At 33.9% G+C, this 15,134-nt stretch overlaps 2 protein-coding genes across 3 annotated transcripts in view; one reads left to right on the top strand and one right to left on the bottom strand.

Annotated features, from left to right (window-relative positions):
* LOC134840382 (cholinephosphotransferase 1-like) overlaps positions 1-15,134 on the top strand; it is a 157,473-nt gene that overhangs the window by 8,361 nt on the left and 133,978 nt on the right. The window lies entirely within an intron of this gene.
* The window catches only part of LOC134840384 (calcineurin subunit B type 2-like), a 61,421-nt gene that overhangs the window by 45,443 nt on the left and 844 nt on the right, over positions 1-15,134 (bottom strand). The window lies entirely within an intron of this gene.

The following is a 15,134-nucleotide window of genomic DNA, read 5'->3' as shown; positions in this document are numbered from 1 at the left end:
GAGAGAATGTACAGCCATAATATATACACTAACAGAATATGAATTTCTGATACTTGGATCAAAACATCCCACAGTTCTATTCACAGACCATAAACCAATCATCTTTCTTTTTACACAAAAGTCTAATCCAAACCACCGAGTTTATAGATTTCAACTAATTTTAATGAATGTCCCAAACTTACATATAGTTTGGACCGCAGGAAAAAATCTTGCATTACCAGACACCTTAAGTCGAAATACGCCACCGGAATTACTTACACGTAAAACCACAGTTGAATTACCCAAAAATATAAAATTCTACCTTGCAGAAAATGAAACATCACCCCGATTGGAATGCAAATATGCAGTAAAAACTGACTTTGAACAATCACAAATAAATAATTTACAACATTTCCCACTTTATTTAGATTGTCAAAATAATCACTATGAAGTTGATCTACTTGGAACATCAACTTTTAAACCAATCCCATATTCACAATGGATAAAAAATAACACCCAACAAAAAAGAGTAAAACAACACTCGCATAAGAAAGACCTTTTTCCACTAATTGAAAAAGAAAACCTAACTGATAAAATAAATTTATCAGGACCACAAACAAACGATTCAAAATACACAATAAATCAAGTTTTTGACCTCCATGACCCACTTGATACAATACCCTTATCTAAATTAGAAATTGAAAACATTTTTCTCCCCCCAACAGAAACAATTACAATTTCAACACTGAAACAATATCAAAACCTTGACCCAGTAATTCGACAACTGAAATCATGGCACAAATATAAAACTAAACCTATCAAAGCAGATTCAACTATTCTAGGAAACAAAACACTCCTCCGATATTTTCGAAAATTCAATAATACAACAATTAACGAAAACACAGACCTTCTAGAATACAAACTAAATGAATCTACAGTTCCCTGTCTCCCTTTAAGCATGATTCTCATAGCTTTTAATATTTCACATACACAAAATATTAAAGGACACTCTGGATCAGAGAAAACATATTCAAATTTTATACAAAACTTTTATTTCCCAAATGCACCAATTTGGATAAAAGTACTATGCAATGACTGTATAGTATGTCAACTAAATAAACCTTACCCAAATCAAAAACAAATAGCACAAAAACAAGATTTTAAAGGACAAAGTTTGTACTTTAACCATCGTATCTCATTTGATACTAAAGGACCAATTTCACCCTCATCAGAAGGAAACTCCTACATCATGGTAATTGTTGACGCATTTACACATTATGTAGCACTTAACCCAGTACCACATTGTAACGCTTATTACGCTTACACAACACTCTATGAACACTGGATAGCCAAATTCGGACTACCAGAAATTTTAGTTACAGACAACGGTACAGAATTCATAAATAATGAAATCATCACACTATGTCATCTATATAACATCAAACACAAACCACGTACATCTCACGCACCTTGGACAAACGGCTTAGTCGAAGGTATGAACCGTTCATTACAAGAATATCTCAGATGTATCATCAATGGCAATGATACAAGATATACCGAATGGTCAGCAGATGTAAAACTATTTCCCTTAGCATATAATTCACAAATCACGACATCTTTAGGAATGTCACCATATGAAATGGTTTTTAACCAAAAGCCACGCAAACCAATAATGTTTACAGCAAACTCTCATAAAAACGCACAAGGTTATTTTCAACCAAATAAAGACTCAATTTGTTATAACCTACCATTACATACACACGATGAAGATCATTTTCATCACCCACAAATTCTTAAATTAGCCTCCGGTACACATACCGAATGGATTTTAAACAGAGATAAAAAACACAATGGTTTACAAGTTATTCAAAATGACCCACATACGGAAAATACAACGAAGGAACAAAAAGATTTTCACCTCAAAAACCAAATAACAAAATCAACCACCACAAAAAACAATACAAAAAATCTAGATCAAAATACATCTCAAAAAGAAAGAAAAAATAGAAAAATGACAGAACAAATAATACCTCAAGAACAAATCGACAAATCAGAACATAGAGAGTCTTCACGACTTAGAAATCAACCACGTAAAAATTATAAATTATTCATCCCACAATCTAAAATATTAAAGAAAGTTGAATTTCAAAAACAACTTTAATTCTACATTTAATAATCTTTGCACCTCTGAAACATTTTACACTTTCATTTTTCAAGATAACATGCTGACAAACACGCAGCGATTCTAGTTCAAAATTGGCCAATAGGATTCATCCAGTCCGTCACCTTCTATAACTTTAACACAAACCAACTAGACGAAAAATATTAAACTCCAGGCATATCTATAACTATAACTTTACGACCTCCAGGTCAAAAATAAGCAAACCACTCCAACTTGACAACTAAAATAAATATCACCATAATATCATAACCCTCCCTTATCTAATAAACCAAAGATCAACAATATTTCCCCAACTCAGACCTCAAATATCCCCCAAACAAATATGTTAAATTAGCCTAAAGTAAAAGAACGACCATTTTATTTAGCCTAAAGTATAAAAATCTCAAAAATACCCCAGATCATTTGACAAATGAAAATAAAGACAAAGAAGACCTCCCGATCACCATAAAAATTGCCCCCAACAATTTTTTACAAAACTCAACCCACTTGTCAAAAAAACTAATAAATAATCCGACCACACTTGAAAATTGCCCCAAACAACAAAAAATATTCGATCACGAAGTCATTTCTTAAATGCTCTTCTATCAAACAGTCACTAAAATTATCACAAACCTCAAACAATTTTTTACGATACTTGAAACTTTCATAATATTTCTTTTTGATATCCTTGAATCTTTTCTAATAATCTTAATCATTTTTTGTAATATTTTTTTTAATTTTCTACACTATATTCGAACTATTTCTCCAACTTTCAAAAACCCTTGATTATATCCACAGGTACGATTTATACAACTTGTCTAAATGATACGAACTATTTTCAGTAGAACTGATATTTTTCTACTATTTGTAATTTTCATAACATTTCTATCATCCCTCATTTTGACCATATGCAAATGTATAAAGAAAGCAATCATCACATTCGCTCTAGCAACAATCCTCCTAATTCTTTTCTTAGAAGAATACTATAATAAACATAAACTTTTTCACTAAAAGAATAGACCAAAAAGCTATCAAAAATTGCTACCCAACAGTTACAAAGTCGGTCTTCACCGACATCATCCCAAGATAACCCAACAACACCTTCAACTACCCAAAATCCTCAAACATCTACACTAATTTCCTTTCAAGATAACCCATACACTTTTGAAGAACGACACGCTCGTTTATCAGAACCACTAGAACCAGTTCAACGACAAGCACCTCTAAGTGAACCAACATATAACTTATACCCAACACTACCACAAGAATTAAGTAGAATAAGAAATCCTAGTCAAAACCAAAATACAGTCGAAATAAATAGACAAATTATACATCCTCGACGAAACAGAAATTTTCAAACTCCCCGAGTTCATTTTGATATACCTCAATCCCCATCACAAAACACTCCAGAAACCCCATTGGTATATTACCAGAAACCCCTACGCTTCTTTCACAACGTAACACCTCAAGCCTACCATCAGATTACTTAGGTTCAACACCAACATCTGAACAAATACGTGAAAATCCCTTTAACCCCCCAAACCAGGCATCACGACTACCATATTGGACAACACATTCATTCACACAAGGTGAACTAAATTTAGTCAATGATCCAATAGATATTTCTACGGATACAACAACATCCTCATCACTACCAGAAACATTATCACTACCATCAACACCATCAATAAGCCAGATTTCACCACCACCTTTTAACTTAAATTTTCCAAATAATCTCGACGCCAGATATCGAGAACAATCATCAACAAATATCCCTTTAAGACTATATTGGAATACATTTACAGCCCCTCCACCATTATTTGGAAAACATCTAGAAAGTAATCGCCTTCACAACTGGGCACTTAATAGATTACAATACCGGCAAGACATTCACGACGATATCCGTGATCACAATATCCAAATACTCCAACAAAACAGTTTACAATTAAAGTTTGAAATCACAGTTAAATTAAACAACATTACTCAACATCCCTACCCATTAAACCCACCAAACTTAACAGCTCAATCACTACCACCACCATTTATAACCACTGAAGTAATATATAAATACGACAGATATACCAAAAAGACAATTGGTTACATCACATTTTATAACCCATACTCAGGATTATCATACACATGTATATTCTAAAATTATTAATTTTTCTCCAACTCCTTTTTCTAGTAATCTCAAATCAAAACATAAACCCTTCTCCCCGCACAGGACCCCAAGATTTATTAGTAACACATTACGATTGTGAAGAAAACGAACAAAAAACACTACACAAGTATGCAATAAATCAAGTATCACAATGCGAAACAGAACCCCAAGCCATAGAAACTACAAATGTAAAAGCAACACTTTATTCAAAAGCCCGAGCAACTACAGTTATAGGATATAAATTCACAGCAACATTTTCTGAAAAGAAAGTACATTGTTCACAAGTCTCAAACGGAAATAAAAACCGACTTGACCATGAATCATTCTACCAGAGTAATATAGAACGACTTTTACATCTCAATCCCGAAGATTGTAAAAACGAGTTACTCCGACTAAACATCACAAAAAATAAAAACACAGATAGAAAGTTAGTATATTTCCAAGTTTTTTCGGATTCTGTACATCAAGCAGAACTTGAAAGATATCAAGGACATATAAAAACTAGATGAAAAATACCCATATAACGGCGCACACGGACGATTAACTTATGATATACACGATAAACACTGGATACCACACATTGGTATAAATGACCCATCAAACTGCAAAGCAGACACAAAAAACAAAGGATACCAAGAGATCATGTTTTTCGATTGGAAAATACAACTCGAAAAAATACAACTCACACGAGATTTATCAGACAACACAATGATCTATCAAGGAATTAGATTACTTTGTAAAAACGACCAAGGTTATTGCGACCCTACAACAAGAACACAAGCAACAATTGTTTGGTTCCCCGAAGACACATGTACAACATTTCAAATAGCAAAAATACACGCTCGTATGATAAAATTTCACGAAAAATATTTTATACAATCAATACCATATGAACAAGTAAATCCATTACGAAAAATTAGTTCTAATTTTAGAAACATTCATAATATAGAAAATAAATTAACACGTTTTCAAATATATCAAGAAACAGAACTTGCATGTAAATACAGAAACCCACTTCACAAAACACAATACTCTGAAATATTAGTTGAATACGAAAATGGATTCGACATGACCACTGGAAAAATAAAAGTCGACCCATACGCCACAAGTCATCCCCTAAATGAAGGAACATCATATATACCAGTTAATTTTCAAAAGAATACAGGTCAACCTGGTGGACATTTAAAGCCCCAAGACGATCAAAGCACACGTTTACAAGAACTATCACTAATGAATAGTACATATTTTGGTAATATCCACTATGATATTCACTTAGATATGAAACTAGACTACACGATTAGCCGAATTTTTCAAGAAATGTCACTCTCCGAATTAGAAACACTACACCAACTATGCGAATTAGAAAGAACACAAATATTACAATCACTTGCACTAGCAGTATTGAAAATACCCTACGCAGGATATTTACTATCAGGAAATAGATCAAATTTTTTAGACTATGAAGGAAACATCTTATGGTTTTATACTTGTACTAAAAAAGTATCACCACTATACGTTTTTGAAGATAAACAATGCTATAAAAGAATCCCTATCTTTTATAAGAATAAAGTACATTTCGTTGACACACTTTCACAAAGAACCTATTTCTGGGATACCGCAGTCCCATGTGGATCAGAAAATAGCCACAACGTAGTACAACTAAACCCTGATGAAGATAAATATTACCTTCTCACCCCATATCCCACATTAATGCAATCACTCAAAAAATTTTCACCAGAAAGCATTCGCGCTATTGCTCGAAACCCAAATATAGACTTACAATCAATAGGAATATACTCAAAATCAGATATTCAACATCACATTAGAACACAACAATTCCAAGAATTATTAACACAAATGGACACAATACAAAGACAATCAATTGACCAAAACTTACGCAAACTTGCAGAAACCGCAGGATTTGCAGACATCTATACGCAAGACTATAGCGGATATTTTAAAGACATTAAAGATTATATATATCTAAACGGTGAAAAATACCGTCCCCAAGATATATCACCCATCAATATTTTTAGCTTTGTAACACTCAAAAATGAAATTCTTGATTTTCTAGGATGGCCCTACTACATCTTAGAAAAATTGACTATTTTATACGCAATGTTTAACTTTATTGGATTTCTTTTTTCACTTTTAAAAGGAATCTACAACACATGTGCTATACACACACAAGTAAACAGACAAGCAAGCGTAGCACGCATACTATTTGCAGGATTTTTTGGAATCTTTTCTACATCTATAAACAAAATTCTTTTAGATGCACAAATAAAAGAATACAACACAAAAATAGCAACAAGACAGAACACATACGACGAAGAACATAACAATGTAGACACAACACCAACAGCACCACAGTTACCACCCCTACCACATAACCATCCATTATCGCTAGTCCCACGTAATTTTCGAAATTTAGCCATAACACATAATCAAAATTTTCGACCAACCATATCACAAAGTCCTATCCAACATATAATGCCACACCACTCACAAGATGAAAATACTTATGAACAAATTATAGAACAACCCCATACCACCGCTTTTCAGTCTCAAAATAATAATTTTTTTAGCCCACGATGAGCCGACAACTTGGATCCCTACTCCGTTCAAATTCCCACCCAACCAATCTCACTACTCCCATTACAATAATACCAATTTTTGCTTTCCCGCCACCCGATTTCCCAACCAGTAATGTAACATCAGGCATGAATTCCGATACTAATTCACACATCTCAGTTTTATACTCCACATCACAACTCAATAACCCGAATATTGAAACCCCCGATGAATTTGCCGACTCTGAACCATCTCCATCCAATAATTTTCCCACCAATCCCTCAATTTTTTCCCAACCCCCTTTTCAACCCATATTACCAAATAACCCTGACCCAACCAATTCTACACCCTCTTATGCTTCCCAAGTCACTCCAACCTACTCCTCACTTCACTCAGACCAATCATCTCATTCTCCAGATACCCCCCGAATCTCCCCAGAACTAGATAATTTCATTACCCTACAACAACAACCCTATCACTTTGACATCCCAACCATAAACCAAATCTCATCCACAATAGATTCATCCAACCCTCCTACCCCTACAGCCTCTTCAATTTATACTGAATCATTAGCACCATCATCCACATCTACTGAATCTTCACTCAGCACTAATAGAGCTTACCGCACTTTTAAAAGAAAGTTCCCCAACCATCCTTTCCCAGCGAAACCAAGAACAGCCCGTGAATATATCAACCATCCAAAACACACTAACACAAAAGAATTTTTAGCTATCACCTTACCCTCATTTCCACAATACACCTTAAACACCCCTCACGACACTAACGAGACACGTAACTTTGTAGACGAACACGTTTTAATGCCTACCCTTCCTTGGACCTCATATTATCATTTTACTAATCCCCTTTGCTTACCCTTATCTAACACTCACATCGATATAGAACGAAATAAAAACATGCTATATCGACTCACCACACCACTAACATCTAAACAATTTACCTACATTGGATATAAAAAATCACTAAAAACACACACTGCACCCCGAGCTAATGAATATACACTAGAATATTACGATCATAACATCATCAGAGCTAACCAAGATCAATTCTTAGACGACGATCGCTTCGCTAACCCACAAATCACCGAGAAATTTTTCATTAAAACACCATATGTATTTACACTAAAAATCTTCGATCGCAAGTTTGACCACATTATTTCAGAAGCACTAACAGACACACAAGCCTACGAAAGTTTTAAAGAACGCTTCCAAATATTTTCACTAACCTTTCATTTCCTTGCACCACATGAAAGAGATTTGCACTGCTCACACGATATTATGTTGCGCACTAAACAAACACACACATATACTTATTATCGTTTTATCCAAAATCACTTCGACCTACACACTCCCTCCAGACAACCACACCATCGTTTTCAATTCATCAATTCCAAATACACCTCACCATTCTTTCTTAACTTCACATATTGCATTAAAGATACTAACCTTCATGGTATTCTTCGAAATTATGATCCCATAACCCAAATGTATATTTTTTGTCCAATCACCAAGACCTTCAATGCAGAAGAATCCCGACCCTTCCTTATCCCACACGAGTTTGTACAACCTATAGAAATCCCCATTTTAGAATTCATCCATAACACTAAATTCAATCACAAATTATATAATCTAATCCAAAACACACCTTATGAATTTGCAGTTGGCACTGAAGAATTAACCACCATTAAAGCACTTCAATTGCTTTGGCCACTACTTCAAACTAAAAATATCATCCGCATTTTAGCTAAATTACTAACAACTTCAGATCTCATCCACGACATCTTCCCCCACGGTTTCTTCCCCGACGACTAACAGGTAAGTATGAATTATACATATTACTAACTAATTAAAATATTAGAAACTCACCATTCTTTATCCATGTTTTCTTTAGAATTTTAGCCTTCACCCAACGATCATCTGAAAAATTCACAAAAGAAAATAAAAATTGAAAACTTCTTCAAACTGTTTAAAACTCTATTAATTTTTTACACCAAATAATTAAATAAATATAATACCAATGCAGTAATTTAATTTATAAATTTTTCCCCCACAAGCAGTAAATCTAAAAATGATGAAAATTTGTAACTTAATTTTCCCCAACAACTAGCAGTAAAATTAAAAATTCTATGTAGTAAATTAATAAGAAGCAAATGCAGTACTCACCTTTTGATATTTTCATTCACTCGCACAAGAATTCTATCCAAACTCGCACAGCTCGCCCACGAAGAATTGTTTAAATAATGAATTTCAGTTTCAAGCTTTCACAACTCAACAACTCTAACACACGATAACAAGTTTCAAACTTTCCCTTAACCCGGTTGGAAAGGAATTATATACTAAACAAAACTAACCAATGCAGCTTACTAAACACCACAACACATAGCATAACAGCATGACTAAGAAAAGGAAACCAACGGTACCCAAACCGGATTAACCCAGTTTAAAACTGGATAATTTATTCTTTTGAAGACTATTATAAAGTCTAAGAAAGAAATAATAAAACACAAAAAAGTCGAAAGACAAACCCATACCACAAACAATTTGATTTTTGAAAAAAGGACACAACCAACAAAACATAAGAAAAACCACAACAAACCCAACATAAAACGTTGTCACATAACAGGACCTCTCACAAAAACCGCATGCAATCATACTCCCACTCCTGGCCTAACCCACCAGGAAGGACGTCCTGAGCATGCTCTATAGCCGGCCTAACCCACCGCGCTACATCCACGCTTTGTGACCACACTCCTATTTTTAATAAGAGCTACTCAAGGGTGAGTAACTCTTCAAAATAACTGAACTAAAACAAAAAGCTTTTGTGAAAACAACTAACTAAAATCATAATTAAAAAATATTAAACTAATAAAAGTTTTATAAAATGTAAATTACATTATGCAATACATAGATCAGAATACAACACCAAGGACGAACATCCAAAGACAAAACGACCCCACTACACTCGAGAAAGAATGGCCAACTACAATCAATATGCCGATCACAATCACAACTCAAAGGATTTAGAGTACGACTTGACTTCGCAGAAAAGGACTTCATTGAACTAGACCAATGACCACCTCGATGTTCAAGTATACGTACAGATCCGAGTAACCAGGCATCTCCTCCACGCACAATCTCCACGCCATTCCTAGACAAGATCAAAACACAAAGAAGTTCTCATCAACGAAACAGAAAAACCTGACATAGCCAACCATTCTGAAATCAGATTTGAGTTTGTTGCAAAGACCCAGTCGTTGTCTTGAGAAGACACAACGATTGAATCTGGGACTTCTCTAATAAGAAAACCCAGAAGAAATAAGATGTTCGCCAAATACCAACGTCCATCATCCATCCTTTGAATTGCAGAAAGACTATTCTAAAAAACTCTGTAAAACCCGGATGGGTGGAACCTGATCTAAACTACATTTTATGATTGGATAAATTAGATATTTTACCAATGTAAAGTATTTAATATTAACCAATCATGATCCATCTGACTAACAATCCACTTATTTGTAAGTGCTGAAATTACTTGTAATTTCAGCACCAGAGAGAATTGAATTTAACTTAGAAATTAGTTGACTCTCCAAGAAGACTTCAGCAACCGCAATAAACCAGTATACCCTAGATCTATTGAGCCTAGCAGAGACTAGTTAAACAACCTGAGACTAGATAGTATAAGAGTAAGATTAGGATCGGTATTAGACTAAGAAGTTGCACGAATCTATCCGGCCGAAAATTAGATAGCGTGACGAGCAGACGGTGTACCCTATCCGAAATTACTCTATGAGTTATACCCATCGGTCCTAACTCACAAGAGTGCCAAAACATAAAGAAAGATTTTCAAAAATGAAGAAACATTTTTCACATTTAGTAGCCAAAAGTTAGCTCCCAAACTGAACAAATAATCAGTCACTTATAGTCTCATAACTCAAATTTTTAGCGACCAACAATTTAACTATTCTGAAATTGTAATTTAAAAACGTAATCTTAACGTTTAATAACGTTTAATTAAACAGTTGTGGCTTTTTCCAACTATATTTTTTGGCACTTATTGGAACGTTGTTTTTGGGAACCATGAGCATGCATTTGAGTGCTATTTACTAAAGAAATTTAAAAAAAAGAGCAGAAAAAGTAAAAGATAGAAATTAAGTCGTTGGCGAGTAAAGGCAACAATCTTTGTAAAACAGTTACTGCTCGCTGAAACAAAACAAAATCCCAACTTGAGCAGTCACGGAATTTTGGGACATTTTGCTGATTAGCATTCAAATCGGTTAGCTTAAGCACCTCTAAAAAGTTGAATTGGTAATTAAACTTACTTTCTTAAATGATGCGCACTTCGCCGAAAACTTTAAAAGTCGAAAGGAACATTGCACTCACTCTCTATCTAGATAAGGTGATCTGAAATAGTTAACGAGAGAGAGTGCTTAAACCAGGGTAAAATCCTGAACGTTTCGACTGCCTTTTATTAAGTCGGAACTAATTTTGGCAAATATCTTATGTTTACTGCAGTTTTTTGAATCACTTATCTAGTCTCAATATAGTTAAATTGGTTTCGACAGTCATATCCCAATTTTGCACGACTAAACATTATTGACAAATAAAAAATACTCTGTAGATACACGGCAATTTGTTCAATTTTCATAGCAGCTATACTTACAATGAAAGTTATTTTGAAAGCTTTGCTAAGTTTTTTATGTAAAATATATATACTGCTTTAAAAATGGATAAATTTGGTCAAAAGGAGTTTTAAATAAGCAACATGATTAAACAAACAAAAAACCACATGCGCAACATAAAAGATGACCGGCTGCTATGCACGTAGCACCAGAAGTTTTGACCGCAATGATTGAAGAAAACAGTTTACTAAGCAAAAAAATAAATGAAAAATTGCCTACTAATTCATTTTTTCTGATGTTTCTGGTTTTCAAATTGAAAATTTTTTGAAATAAGTTAGGCAAAAGAATTGCCAAATTATTGTTCGAATTGCGAAAGTTCAGATAGGAAACCAGGATTTGTTTTTGATGAAAATAAACATACATAGGATTCTCATTGAATCACTAGTAAATTGTACGTCAATCAATTTGAAAACCGTAAAAATTCTTCTCGATGCCAAGAAAACTACTATTTTTTGCAATCCGAATCACGACCGAAAAAATTTTCATTTGAGACCACATTTGACCCTGAGAACAACTAACACTGGAGGATTTGAACAACTTAGGCTTACTTTCTTTTTTTCAATTGATCATGAAAAATTTGGCATGAAGCAGGAAACAAAAAATTACCCTCAAAGTGTGATTGTAAAATTTTTAGTTCGTACATAAAAACGAATGTTTTTCTTGTTTGCTTAGGAAACTTATGATTAATATTCTCTACTCTGCTAGCAGCTCTAGCGGCTGTATTCATAGAATGGTCTGTTTACAACTGAGAGATTCATAGTTAGAGGCGGTAGAAACCCTCGTGATGTAGAAACTGAAGGATGCGAAAAGAACATTTAGGCTCAATAACCAATTAAAATTCAGTGTTTAAAAAATTGAAATTCAAATTTTGCAAAAAAATCAACTTGCACAGTTCTCAAAGAAATCCATTAGATTTCACTCATTTAGTTCAACAACATTGCTCGTATATCAGTGCAAAGACTTAAAGTTTTTTTCGTTTTTTTTTTATTTAATCTTCCCACGTGTTATTTAAAATAGAAAGTGTGTGTTAAGTGGCTCGTATTGTGTTAAAAGGACCAATTTGCTGACCTCAGCTCAATTTGGAACGCAATTATTTGCCACTAACACGTGTTATAAGAACGCAGTTTATCGCGCGCTAATTATCCCAATTGGGTAAAATTTGCAATTTTCAAACCCCTGTTATTTTGCAATAAACAATTAAAATATATATATTTTTAATTTGAGCCCACGCAAACAATATCTTCCAGATGGTGTACACTTTGTTAATTAGTCGAAAACTGACTGAATTAGAAAAAACCACAACAAGCATAATTGTTCTGCACTTTCTTCGAAACTCGGAACAATATGGAGGAATATGAAATCAGCTGATAATAGATTGAAGTTTAGTTATGTTTGAGCTGGAAAGAATTGGGACACAAATTGAAGTACAAGCGCCATACTATAATAGGCGCGAAGCGCCGAGGTACGCATAGCTCGCTAGCCAACAAAGCATCTGGCGAAAATGATTTCCTAATTTTTTCCGTATAAAGTGTACTGCAAAAAGTTTTTTTAACCTTCAAAAATCTCAATCAAAACAATTTAATTATCTACTAGAACAACCAATTTTTTGTTTAAGTCCTCCCAAGCATTGATTGTCATCCCACGCTTTAAAAATATGCTATAAGGATTTATGCTGCTTCAATTAATTGAAATTAGCCTTGTACTGCTGGGATAGTTAAAATCAAAAAACGTCAGACATAATATCATTTGCTTTGTGGACGAACAGTTGAAACTTACCGTTGTGTTTGCTGTTAAGAAATTGAAAAAAGCGGTGTTTTGTATTCGGGCCAGTTTTCATCATAAAAAAAATTGATTTATTTTTCTGGCCATCTTAATGTAAGCATCAATTTTGTGTAAGCATCTTGGTGTGGTTTTGGGGACGAGCAGTTGAAACTGACCGTTGCGTTTGTTGTTAAGAATTTTGAAAAAAAGCGGTATTTTTGTATTCGGGCCAGTTTTTATACAAACAAAAAGTTTTGACTTTTCTCTGGCCATCGTAATGTAAGCATCAAGCTTATGTTGTAACGAGTTGTTTTAGAAATATATGTATGAAAACGGATTATATTTAGAGTAGATTCCTAGTCTGCATGTCAAATTTTGCCAGAGTCTGCTTTTTTAGAAACAACTTTTCCGTAAAGAAAAATGCAGGTGAGAAAAGAAGGACAAGAAGGGCGAATTTTTATATGCGAAATATCGAAGACATCAAATTTTTAGATTGAGTATCAAATTAAAAAGTCAGTTTTTTTTTTCATTTTCCATCAATATTTGTCAAGATAATGATGTTTATAACTGCAGAAACGACTGCTTGTGTATCAGGGCGAAGCCCCGTAATCGGTATCAATTAGATGTTGGTAAAGAATATTCCTAAAGCCATAATTTTTAGACAATATCATGAGTGCAATTAATTAATGCGAGCAATTAGCTTGCCTCACTTCGTTTTGGAACAGTTCCGTTTTGCGAGATAGTTCTCCGAGCGTAAACAAGACTGATCGTATCACTGCAAAACCTTGAATGTTGCAACGGCCCTTTAATTGGTCTCGGATAATTTGTTAATATTTTTGTTTGAAAAACTATGAATTTTAGGCTGATAACATCAAAAAGTAGTTGCGACTTGAGTCGTTTATGGAGTTAATAAAACCAATTAGCTGCCTCATTTCAATTTGGAACGATTTTGTAGTGCAGGGTGATAAAACAAGCTGTTTTAGCTATACTCATGGCAAGTTACTACAGTGGTGTCTAGACTCAACTGACCACAAGCTAATCAAGAGGTCGAGCATCATTGATTTAAAAAATCACCCCAAGCATATAAATTTCTCGCTTTCTTCGAAAGTCGAAACAATAAATTGCAGTAGTCTTCACAGCGCGCATAAGTTTGTTCAGAACATGGCCAAATTGACACGAGAACTTTACAAAAAGAGATTGGAGGTAAATTATCTTTTTTATATTTGAACTCAGGGAGTCGATATCTTCATTGGTGTATATAATATTTTTGTTAAACACAATTATTTCGATCGGCGAAACCTGACTGAATAAAAAACTACCCCAAGGATAACTATTCTGCATTTCTTCGAGAGTCGGAATAATTAGGCCAATTTGATGAAAATGCACTGCAAATCTTTGACTAAGAAACGCCAAATAAAAATAAATTTCGCACAAAACGTTAAACAATGAAAAAAAGAACTTTCAATGTTCCCCACCTCTGGGCATAATTTTTTTTTTCAAATTTTTTGTTGATTTTATTTCTATTTGATTTGTTCCAGTATATGTGTTTTTCTTTAATTAGAACTATTATGGCTTCAACTTTAAAAGAGTGCATAAACTTTTGAATGTGCAAAAGTCAATAAGTACTCTCTCCGATTTTGTAAGTTATGAGGGTTTGGATTTGATGATTTATGAATTTTCATCAATTAATACGTGTTACACAACGTAAAATTTGAGTTCCAAAAAAAACTATTGAACGATCACCGAAAAAAAAATCAGAGAACTCTTATATGGCTGTAAGAATGTTCAAGGCTTTGCACTGT

This window comes from Symsagittifera roscoffensis, chromosome 2, assembly GCF_963678635.1.
Source record: "Symsagittifera roscoffensis chromosome 2, txSymRosc1.1, whole genome shotgun sequence".
Lineage (NCBI taxonomy): Eukaryota > Metazoa > Xenacoelomorpha > Acoela > Convolutidae > Symsagittifera > Symsagittifera roscoffensis.
The sequence above is the reverse complement of the archived record's forward strand: the minus strand, read 5'-3'. Positions and strand labels throughout refer to the sequence as shown.